This window comes from Pyrus communis, chromosome 9, assembly GCF_963583255.1.
Source record: "Pyrus communis chromosome 9, drPyrComm1.1, whole genome shotgun sequence".
Lineage (NCBI taxonomy): Eukaryota > Viridiplantae > Streptophyta > Magnoliopsida > Rosales > Rosaceae > Pyrus > Pyrus communis.
The window spans coordinates 4,292,609-4,301,343 of record NC_084811.1 but is presented as its reverse complement, the minus strand read 5'-3'; positions in this window follow the sequence as shown (position 1 = coordinate 4,301,343).

The window sequence follows — 8,735 nt, the reverse complement described above, 5'->3', positions numbered from 1 at the left end:
GACTAGAAAGTGGTCTCGGTTTTACTATTTTAGCGGTTTTAGGTTTTACGTTTACTTTGCGGCTTCTAGGGTTTTTTGCTTTTTACTGCCACAAGTGTAATGATTAGGCTATATCGGATTTTTACAGCTAACTATGATTAGGAGAAAGATTTAAGAGGAAAAAAAAAAAAGAAAAAAAAAAAGTAAATTGTAGCAATGGGCCTTCAATTTTAATCAAATTGGAGCAATGGTACCTCAACTAAAAATCCATTACCATTGGTCTCTCAATTTATCAAAATGTGTAGCTATAGTCATTTTCGTCAATTTCATCAAAATTTTGTCAAAATAAGTTATGTTGGAATGACCATTTATACAATTAGGGTCTCTTAACTCATCAAATTGTGTAATTATGATCCTTTTTTTCAACTACGTCAAAAATTTTGTGAAAACGAGTTATGTTTGAAGGACCATTGCTACAATTTGGTTAAAGTTAAGGAACCATTTCTCCAGTTGAATTAAAGTTGAAGGACCAATGGTAATGAATTTTTAGTTGAGGGACCATTGCTCAAATTGAGTTAAAGTTAAGGGACCATAGCTACAATTTACTCTAAAAAAAATGTTGTAAATTTTGCCTTGTTTATAACCCAGGAAAGATTTGCTTTGCTTTTTTTACATGGAATATTGATATGTATTTAATTAACTACATGATATTGATATGTATCCTTTTTAACTTATCTCTATGCTTTGGTATAAATTGTACTAATCAGAGGAGAGTGAAAACATGAAAATTGATACCTTTTTTTTCATTTTTTCCGTTAATCATGTTTTCGGCTTTTGCTTATAGTATGTGGATTCTATGTCCTATCCCACCTAAAAGAATAGTAATTGTGCCGAAGAAATTGGTATAAAGCGAAGCACAACCCAATACATACTAATAATTGGGTTCTAGCCCAAGCCTTGAAAAACAATTTCAGGGGAGGAGTTAAGTACTAATGCGAGAGACCAGGTAATTAACATTTGTTATTCATCAATTCAAATATGTATGAGATGGATAACCATATGAGTATGTACATCTATCACAAAAATTGATCGCATATCGTATTGCAGATGAGTTCTACCTCTATTACAGATGTGGTTTTTTATGTTCTCACGCGCCGAACAATTAGTTTGATTCCATGTTCCGGCAGCAACAACATTTTATAAGCTGGTGGGTGTTGATAATTTGGAGAAAAGGAAAAAGGAGAACTTGGACAGAATGTGGGAGAGAACTATCGTCAGTTGTAGCATGGCAAAAGTCAGGCCTATGCACAACCGACTCCCATAACCAAATGGAATATGTATGCTTGGGATACTTGCATGCTTCTGAGACCCCATTTGCAAACCTCTCCGGCTTAAACTCATTAGCAACCCCAATTTATCCACGTCTTGCAAGCAATGATGCAGCTAATCAACATCCCCTCAGACCTCAACAATTTCAGCACGAATGTGTTCTTGCCATTCGGATTGTAATGCCAATAGCATTAAGGTCCAGGATGATGCAAGTGCAGAGGTCTCAGATCCTGCAGTAGATAGTTCTGCCATTGTCCAGAATAAAAATTGGTCTGTCTTATGGCTAGGCATTTCAGTGCCAGTAGCAGCACTTTCAAGTAACATTTGCAATAGATCCTTTCAGATGCACCACCCAGTTGGATTTTCTTTTGGCGATCCCTCGCTAATTTGAGCAACAAAGAATCCACCTCTTTTCTTAAACTCCTTACCTTTTTGTTTACTTCCTACCATACCCTACAACTCTTCACCATTTCTATTACCGCACATTAGGGAAAAGTTTAGTAATGCCCTTGACCATATGGTTACGGTTATGGACTTCATCTAATGTACCTCTATCGACTTTCAATTTTGTTTTGAGCTCCTTTGATATTTTAAAACGTGATTCAGAGATCAAGTGTTACTGAAATTTGGATTTCTCCACAATCAAATTTACCAAACTTTATGAATGTGCCTGCTTACACCTTTGAGGGGCCTCCTTGAACTTAAAATTTACATATTTGATGGTAACTAGGGAAAAATGGACAATTTCAAAAGATTAGCTCTAACCCTATGAGGAAAAAAGAAACATTAGTCTCAAAACCAAATTGAAAGTCCAAGAGCAAATGAATTGTGTAAGGATCAAAATTCTCGAGGCATTACTAAAGTTTAAGAAAAAATTTAGAGGACAATAATTTAGACGTGCATCATAAGGTACATTCTCTATGCCTTAACCTTGTCAAGGAAGAACCATCGACAATAAGATCTTGTTAGAAGCGTTTGAACAACAAAATATTCATGTGAACCAAACTAAAACCAGTACTGAAATGAACACATATATACGCGTTAAAAGCCAAAATTAATCAGGATATGGATGTTTGTTCAAATGAAGTTTTGCAGTGGGCAATTGCAGACTGAATTGAGTTTTCTCTTGTGTAAAGATGTACCTTATTACTATGGTCATCACTTGTAAATCCTTGGTGAATTGGGGAAGACTTAATTGAACTTTGGCAGCTCCTTGTTCTTCTTTCTTTGCGACTAATGCCTCCTCCTACTGCTTCTGAAGAGTTCTTGGTCCTGCTGCTTTTCCCTTGCTTCTTTTGAACCAACCATTGAAGAGTACTGCTACTACTCTCCTTCGATTTCTTGTTCTTGCATCCACGATTAATGTTTTGGGATTGATGAGGATCGTCATCGTCATAAGCAACTTGGCGGGGCTTTACTAATGAAGCTACCAGTGCTCCAAGATTCATGGCTCGGAACTTGAAGAGAAACTTCATGAGGCCACCGTTTATTGAGGTTTTGATGTTTGATGCTTCCCTTTTTTAATTTCATGCAAACACATGCCATGTAATAATTAGTCAAAGATATTAAATCTATGTATGATATTAGTGTTTGTTTTTGTGTAGTTAAATTATTTATCAAATATCATTCATTTTCCAACGAAGACCTGGTGTTACGAACTCAAAGAAATTATAAAACTAACACCTTAACATGTATATAAAAACCTCTAAACTTTCAGATATAACTACTGCAAATTACAGTTTACACATATATAGGCATATATATTATCTAGCTTCTTTTTACAATTAAGTTATTATTCATTCTTGCAAATCATATTTTGATACATATATACATATGCAGACAACAACAAAAAAATTTATGTACACGTATCAAAATAAGATTGACAAAGAAAAATGTACACCATGTCCATATGCTATTATCATATGATTGTTAAATAATATCATACTAACAAGTACATATATTATAGTTTTGGTGCATAATTTTCAACAAGACTAACCGCTATTATAACAAAGACAATGGTTTAGTTGTTTCTTAGTATAGCATACCTGCTCCGTGACAGGTCAGCGTCGTCCGCGGGGGTAGGCGACTCCGATGATGACCGGAGACCAAACAGCAGCGTGTTGACTAGCCGGTTGACTCTGGGTAATCTTCCTTTTGCGCTAGTACTTCTGCGGAGCCTTGAAGGCTCATCCAATCCTATCGGATTCCTACAACTGTCTTCCATGGAAGAAGAGCTCAGAGGGCAAGAATACGACACCGTTGGCGACGACGGAATCTGGTTTACTGGGTGATCAGCTGCCTCAGAGACGTGATTGGGAGGGAGGTTGGTGGCGGAGAGCTCCGGGAGAAGACTAGACGAAAACGATATGCGCAAGTAATCCGCACGGTCTAGTCCTCCACGACCAAGATCTTCATCCTCCTCCTCATCATCATCTTGGCTTGATGGTTTAGGGTGATCATGGTGATGGTCAAGTGCTATTTCGATGTAAGATTCATCGTCTTCGTCATTGTCGTCGTCGGTGAAATGTGAGAGGGAAGAAAAGTTCAAGTCAGACTCGGAGCAGCTGAAGGAGAAACTTCCTCCATGGTTCATGCTCTCCATCGCACGTAGCTGCTAGCTAAGGTCAAACGTTACGTACAATATATATATATATGTATACACATATATAATAATTATATATATTGGGATCACGGATCATATATATAGAAGAATAATATCAGCATAGAGATCTATATATATATAATATGATCTATTGCATGTGCATGGCCAAGCCAAAGAGAGAGGAGGTTGGAAGGTCTCACTCCCAAATCCACAAATTAAGCAAGGAAATAAAATTTACAAGTAAGTAAGAAGGGTCCAAATAATGAGAGATTTTTCAATGCGACCATCACATGATATGGTACACCACGTGTTCCTATATAAATGGTGGGTTATGTGTGTTAAAAGGTTAATAACTTAAAAATTAAAAATTTCCACCACTTGCATAAAAACACGTGGTGTACCATCTGTATTCCCGTAACAACTAAAAATTTCTCCCAAATAAGTACACTAGTGCTATAGCCTGTCACATTTCATAAGTCATCAACGTCGACCGTCCAATTTCTTGTTTAATTTTGAAAACTCAAACCCATGTATATACCAGAAAACGATTGGCGAGTGGTCCAAAAGTTGGTTGCTTGTGATCAGTAGATCGATCAGAACCTGACGAATCAATCCACAAATTCATGCAAATTTAAGTTCTTAGCCCTTGAATTGCTCCTAAAAGTTTTAGGTTGTTGTTCACGAGAGATTATGAAAACTATGATGACCCCACTTTTTGGTTCGTCAAATAAATGACATAAGAAGAAACCGATTGGAAGCTTTTCTAATCATGGTACAAGTAGCCCTATGGGACAACACTATGTCCACCAATTGAGATTACAACTTCATATTGAGAACTATTTATTTTGGGTAATGTTAGGAAGACTAAATTTGTAGACAAAATTAGTAAATTAAATGATCTGTCACCAACAGGAATGAGTACGTTTATCAACATTTAGTAATAAAATCCAATCATCAACTTCCATGTCATTTAGTCTACAAAATTTTATTTATAAATTTAGTCTTCCTAACATTACCCATTTATTTTCTTATATATCTTCTGTAGTTCATTTATTTAAAAAAATCAATTAGACTAGAGAATGTTTAGTCATTTATATTTTCGAATAAATGGAATGTTCATCATGAAGTGGATGTACATGAACGACTAAACGATTTCTAATTTGCTTAATATTTTTTTTTTTTTTGTAAGTATGATCTTTAAATAATAATGAATCAATCTGTATGATAAAATTTGCTAATCGTAGTAGATGAACAATGTGGCGCATCCATGAAGTGGATGTAAGTATAATCCCAATACAATATCTTGGTTTTATATAAGATGGAAATCTATGGATAATGCTTGTGTTTCTTCATAGGGATTTTACTTGTTCTTCCACTTTATTTAATGTTAAAAAAAATGAATAATTTAAATTATTACGTTCGTAGAATAAAGACGCGTTAATCATAAATAAACATATACATTTTCCAAAACATATTGTATAAATTTGTATTATTGCCTTGTACAATTATATTTTGCTTACACGTGGCGCGCCCTTTCTTCAATCTGAGAACTTAGCGTCTTGTCGTCCATAATCTTAAAAGGTTCATAAGCAGCCAACAATGACGACTGAATGCATTATCAAGTGTATTTTGTAATGAATTAATATTAACGATGAAAACGGCATTTAAACAACAATTTTGGACCTACAATATTATTTAGTCTAAGATTAATCTAATCTAATGAAAGCGAAATTAATTAACCCCTTGATTCGAGGATTTTATCATCCAAATATATTTGTATGTACCTGTGTGTGAAATAATGGTTGGAACAAATTCCAGAGTCGACCGATTGGCACACAATCCTGAGAGAAAATATGACCTTGCGTTGCATAATAATATATTATTCCTCAAAGTAAGGAGTTGCGATTGCATGGTTGGTATTTAACAGACAGGCGACATTCTATTGTTACACTGAGCAAAAATTCTGGAAAGATAAGAAGATACAAAATAAGGAGAAATTTTTCAGTGAGCTGAGAATATTATTAGGTATATTAAGACCTGGTTTGGTACTGAGGTGATTTTGAAAAAAGTTGGTATCAAAAAAAGTTAGGAGCTGTTTTTGTGTTTGGTAAACATTCGGCTTCAGTTTTTTTTCATAGTTTTGGGTGAAAAAAGCCAAAAACAAGAAGTTGCAAAACCCAGCTTTGAAAAATTGGCTTTTTTTTCACATCTGTTTTACATAAAAGTTTACCAAACATTATAATACTGTTTTTTTTTTTTCAAAAACACTTTTACAAAAAAGTTTACCAAACACTCTGCTACTTTATTTCACAACCGCTTATTCTCACAGCACAGCAGAATCAGCTTTTTTTCAAAGCACAGCAATACCAAACCAGCCCTAAGTGTTATAATACAATTGATTGAAATTTTTTTTTCAACTTTACAACCAATTGTATTATTACATTTGGTGTACAGAGCCGAGTTCTCGGACATTGAAAAATCTCTCCCGAATAGGAGGTGTTAACCATGTGTGACAAGTCAGTTTTGTTACAGCCAAGGGATATTTATCAATGGAATCAGTAGTCCAAGATTGGTAGGGAGTACGCTTGGGTGCAGCAGGTTTATCATCATCGTATTAACATTGTTAATTAGTCTGAAGTTATGAGTAAGACCCTTCTGAGTTCTCACGTGGGCTTTTATTAGTGATTCGAAACGTCACAACGACGGTAAATATATTCTAAGACTCTTCCCACGACTTTGTGTTAGTGATTCAGAATGTTACAACGGTATTAAATTCGTTGCATATGAATCTTTCTCCTCTCTCAAACTAGCTAGTGGGACGTTGCATCTACTTCATTCCTTGACGAAAAGAGACAATAGCCAAGCCAGCGAATTTTGAAACTATTCATATTTGGGTAATTGCTAATATGTAGACTAAATTTGCAAACTAAATTATGTGTCGCCAATAAGAAATGAGCACGTTTATCAATGCTTAAGTAATAATTCAATCATCAACTTCCATATCATTTAGTTAATAAAATTTTATCTACAAAGTTAGTCGTCATAGCGTTACCCTTCATTTATTAGTGATCAGTGTAAGAACCTTGTGTTTTCAAATTCTCAATCCGCTTCCGCTATTATCCTCGAGAATGTGAAATCAGTAATTGAAAGGTGTGTTTGTGTTTATTGCTTCTGAAATACCTGTGTGTGTTTGAGTATGTATAAATATGATTTGCTGCAAATTGTGTTAATAAATTACTAATAAGAATTGATAAGAAACATGGTATAACTGTCGATTTTGAAAGCAAATTTAGGATTTTTTATTTAACTTCGATTATTTTGAATCTATGACATGTATGAGACACCACTATTTTCAATCAGTGTTAAAGGATACATGACTGTTGCAGCGTGTTGATCAAGTTCTAAGTATATCATTTATTCTATATATGCTTATCAACAAATTGTTGATTAAGACTATATGTATGAGTCTATGATTATAGTCATGATGTGCAAAAGGATGTTGGAATGAAATCTGGAACTAATTAGTTCATATTTGTGATTTCATGAACTGCTGCAACATCTGCAATATTATTAAGGACTATGAACTTGGCCCATATACCTATTCTCACCGGGGGAAGCAACTACAAGAAGTGGAGACGAGAGATTGGTCTTTTGTTGACACTTAATGAATTCGACATAGCTCTTGACACTCCCAATCCAGTTTGGACTGATCAAAGCACCTGAGCTAAGAAAGCTGATGCAGGGATATGGGTTAAAGCTAACAAGGTGGCACTTTCCATACTTGAAAGTGCCATGACAAATATTGTTCGAGGTGGGATCAAAAAGCATGAATTGGTTGTTGACTATTTGGATGCAATTGAGAGGAAGTTCAAAGAATCTCAAAAGGCAGAATTAGTCAATACATGGCAATGCTTACCACATACAAGATTGAAGGCAAGGGTTCCATCCGAGACCACATCATGAAAATGAGTGATGCATCTGAGAATTTGAATTCTCTAGATGTTAACATTGGAAAGAAACAACTGGTATTTATGATCCTTCAAACTCTACCAAGAAAATACAGTCAGTTAAAGGTGTCTTATAATTCTTAAGACAAGAACTGGGATGTCGATGACTTAATAGCACAATGTGTTCAACAAGAGACTAGACAAAAGCAAGAAAGAGGAAATGATGCTGAAATGGTGAATTTTAAGCAACCAGACAAGGGGAAGAAGTCATTCAATTCATCCTATGGACACTCTGTTTCAGAGATGAGGAATAGAACTTTGATTGGAATGATAAGGAGTATGATGACAAGATCAAAGTTACCAGGATTTTTATGGGGAGAAGCACTAAAGGCATCAACTTATATATTGAATAGAGTCCCAAGCAAAGCAGTTTCATCTACACCTTTCGAAATTTGGACTAGTAGAAAGCCTAGTTTTGATCACTTCCATGTTTGGGGATGTAAAGCTGAGGCTCGAATTTATAATCCAAATGAGAAGAAACTGGATTCAAGGACTAAATCATGCTACTTCATTGACTACTCAGAGAAATCTAAAGGCTTCAAGTTTTATTGTCCTCAAGCTCACACCAGGATTTAAGAAACTCACAATGCCAAGTTCTTTGAAGATCAAGATGTGGCAAATTTATCACAAGGCAGATTCCTTTTTGAAGAACTTGATCAAATTGAGAATCCTTCTTGTAGTAATGCTTATAAAGAAATTTTGGTAACTCCTTCATCTAGAATTGAGTTGGAGGGAGATCAAATGGAAATTCATCCTAATATAGACAGAATGGAAGCCGATTTTAGGTCTCAAATACAGCCACAAGGGAATCAAACTTC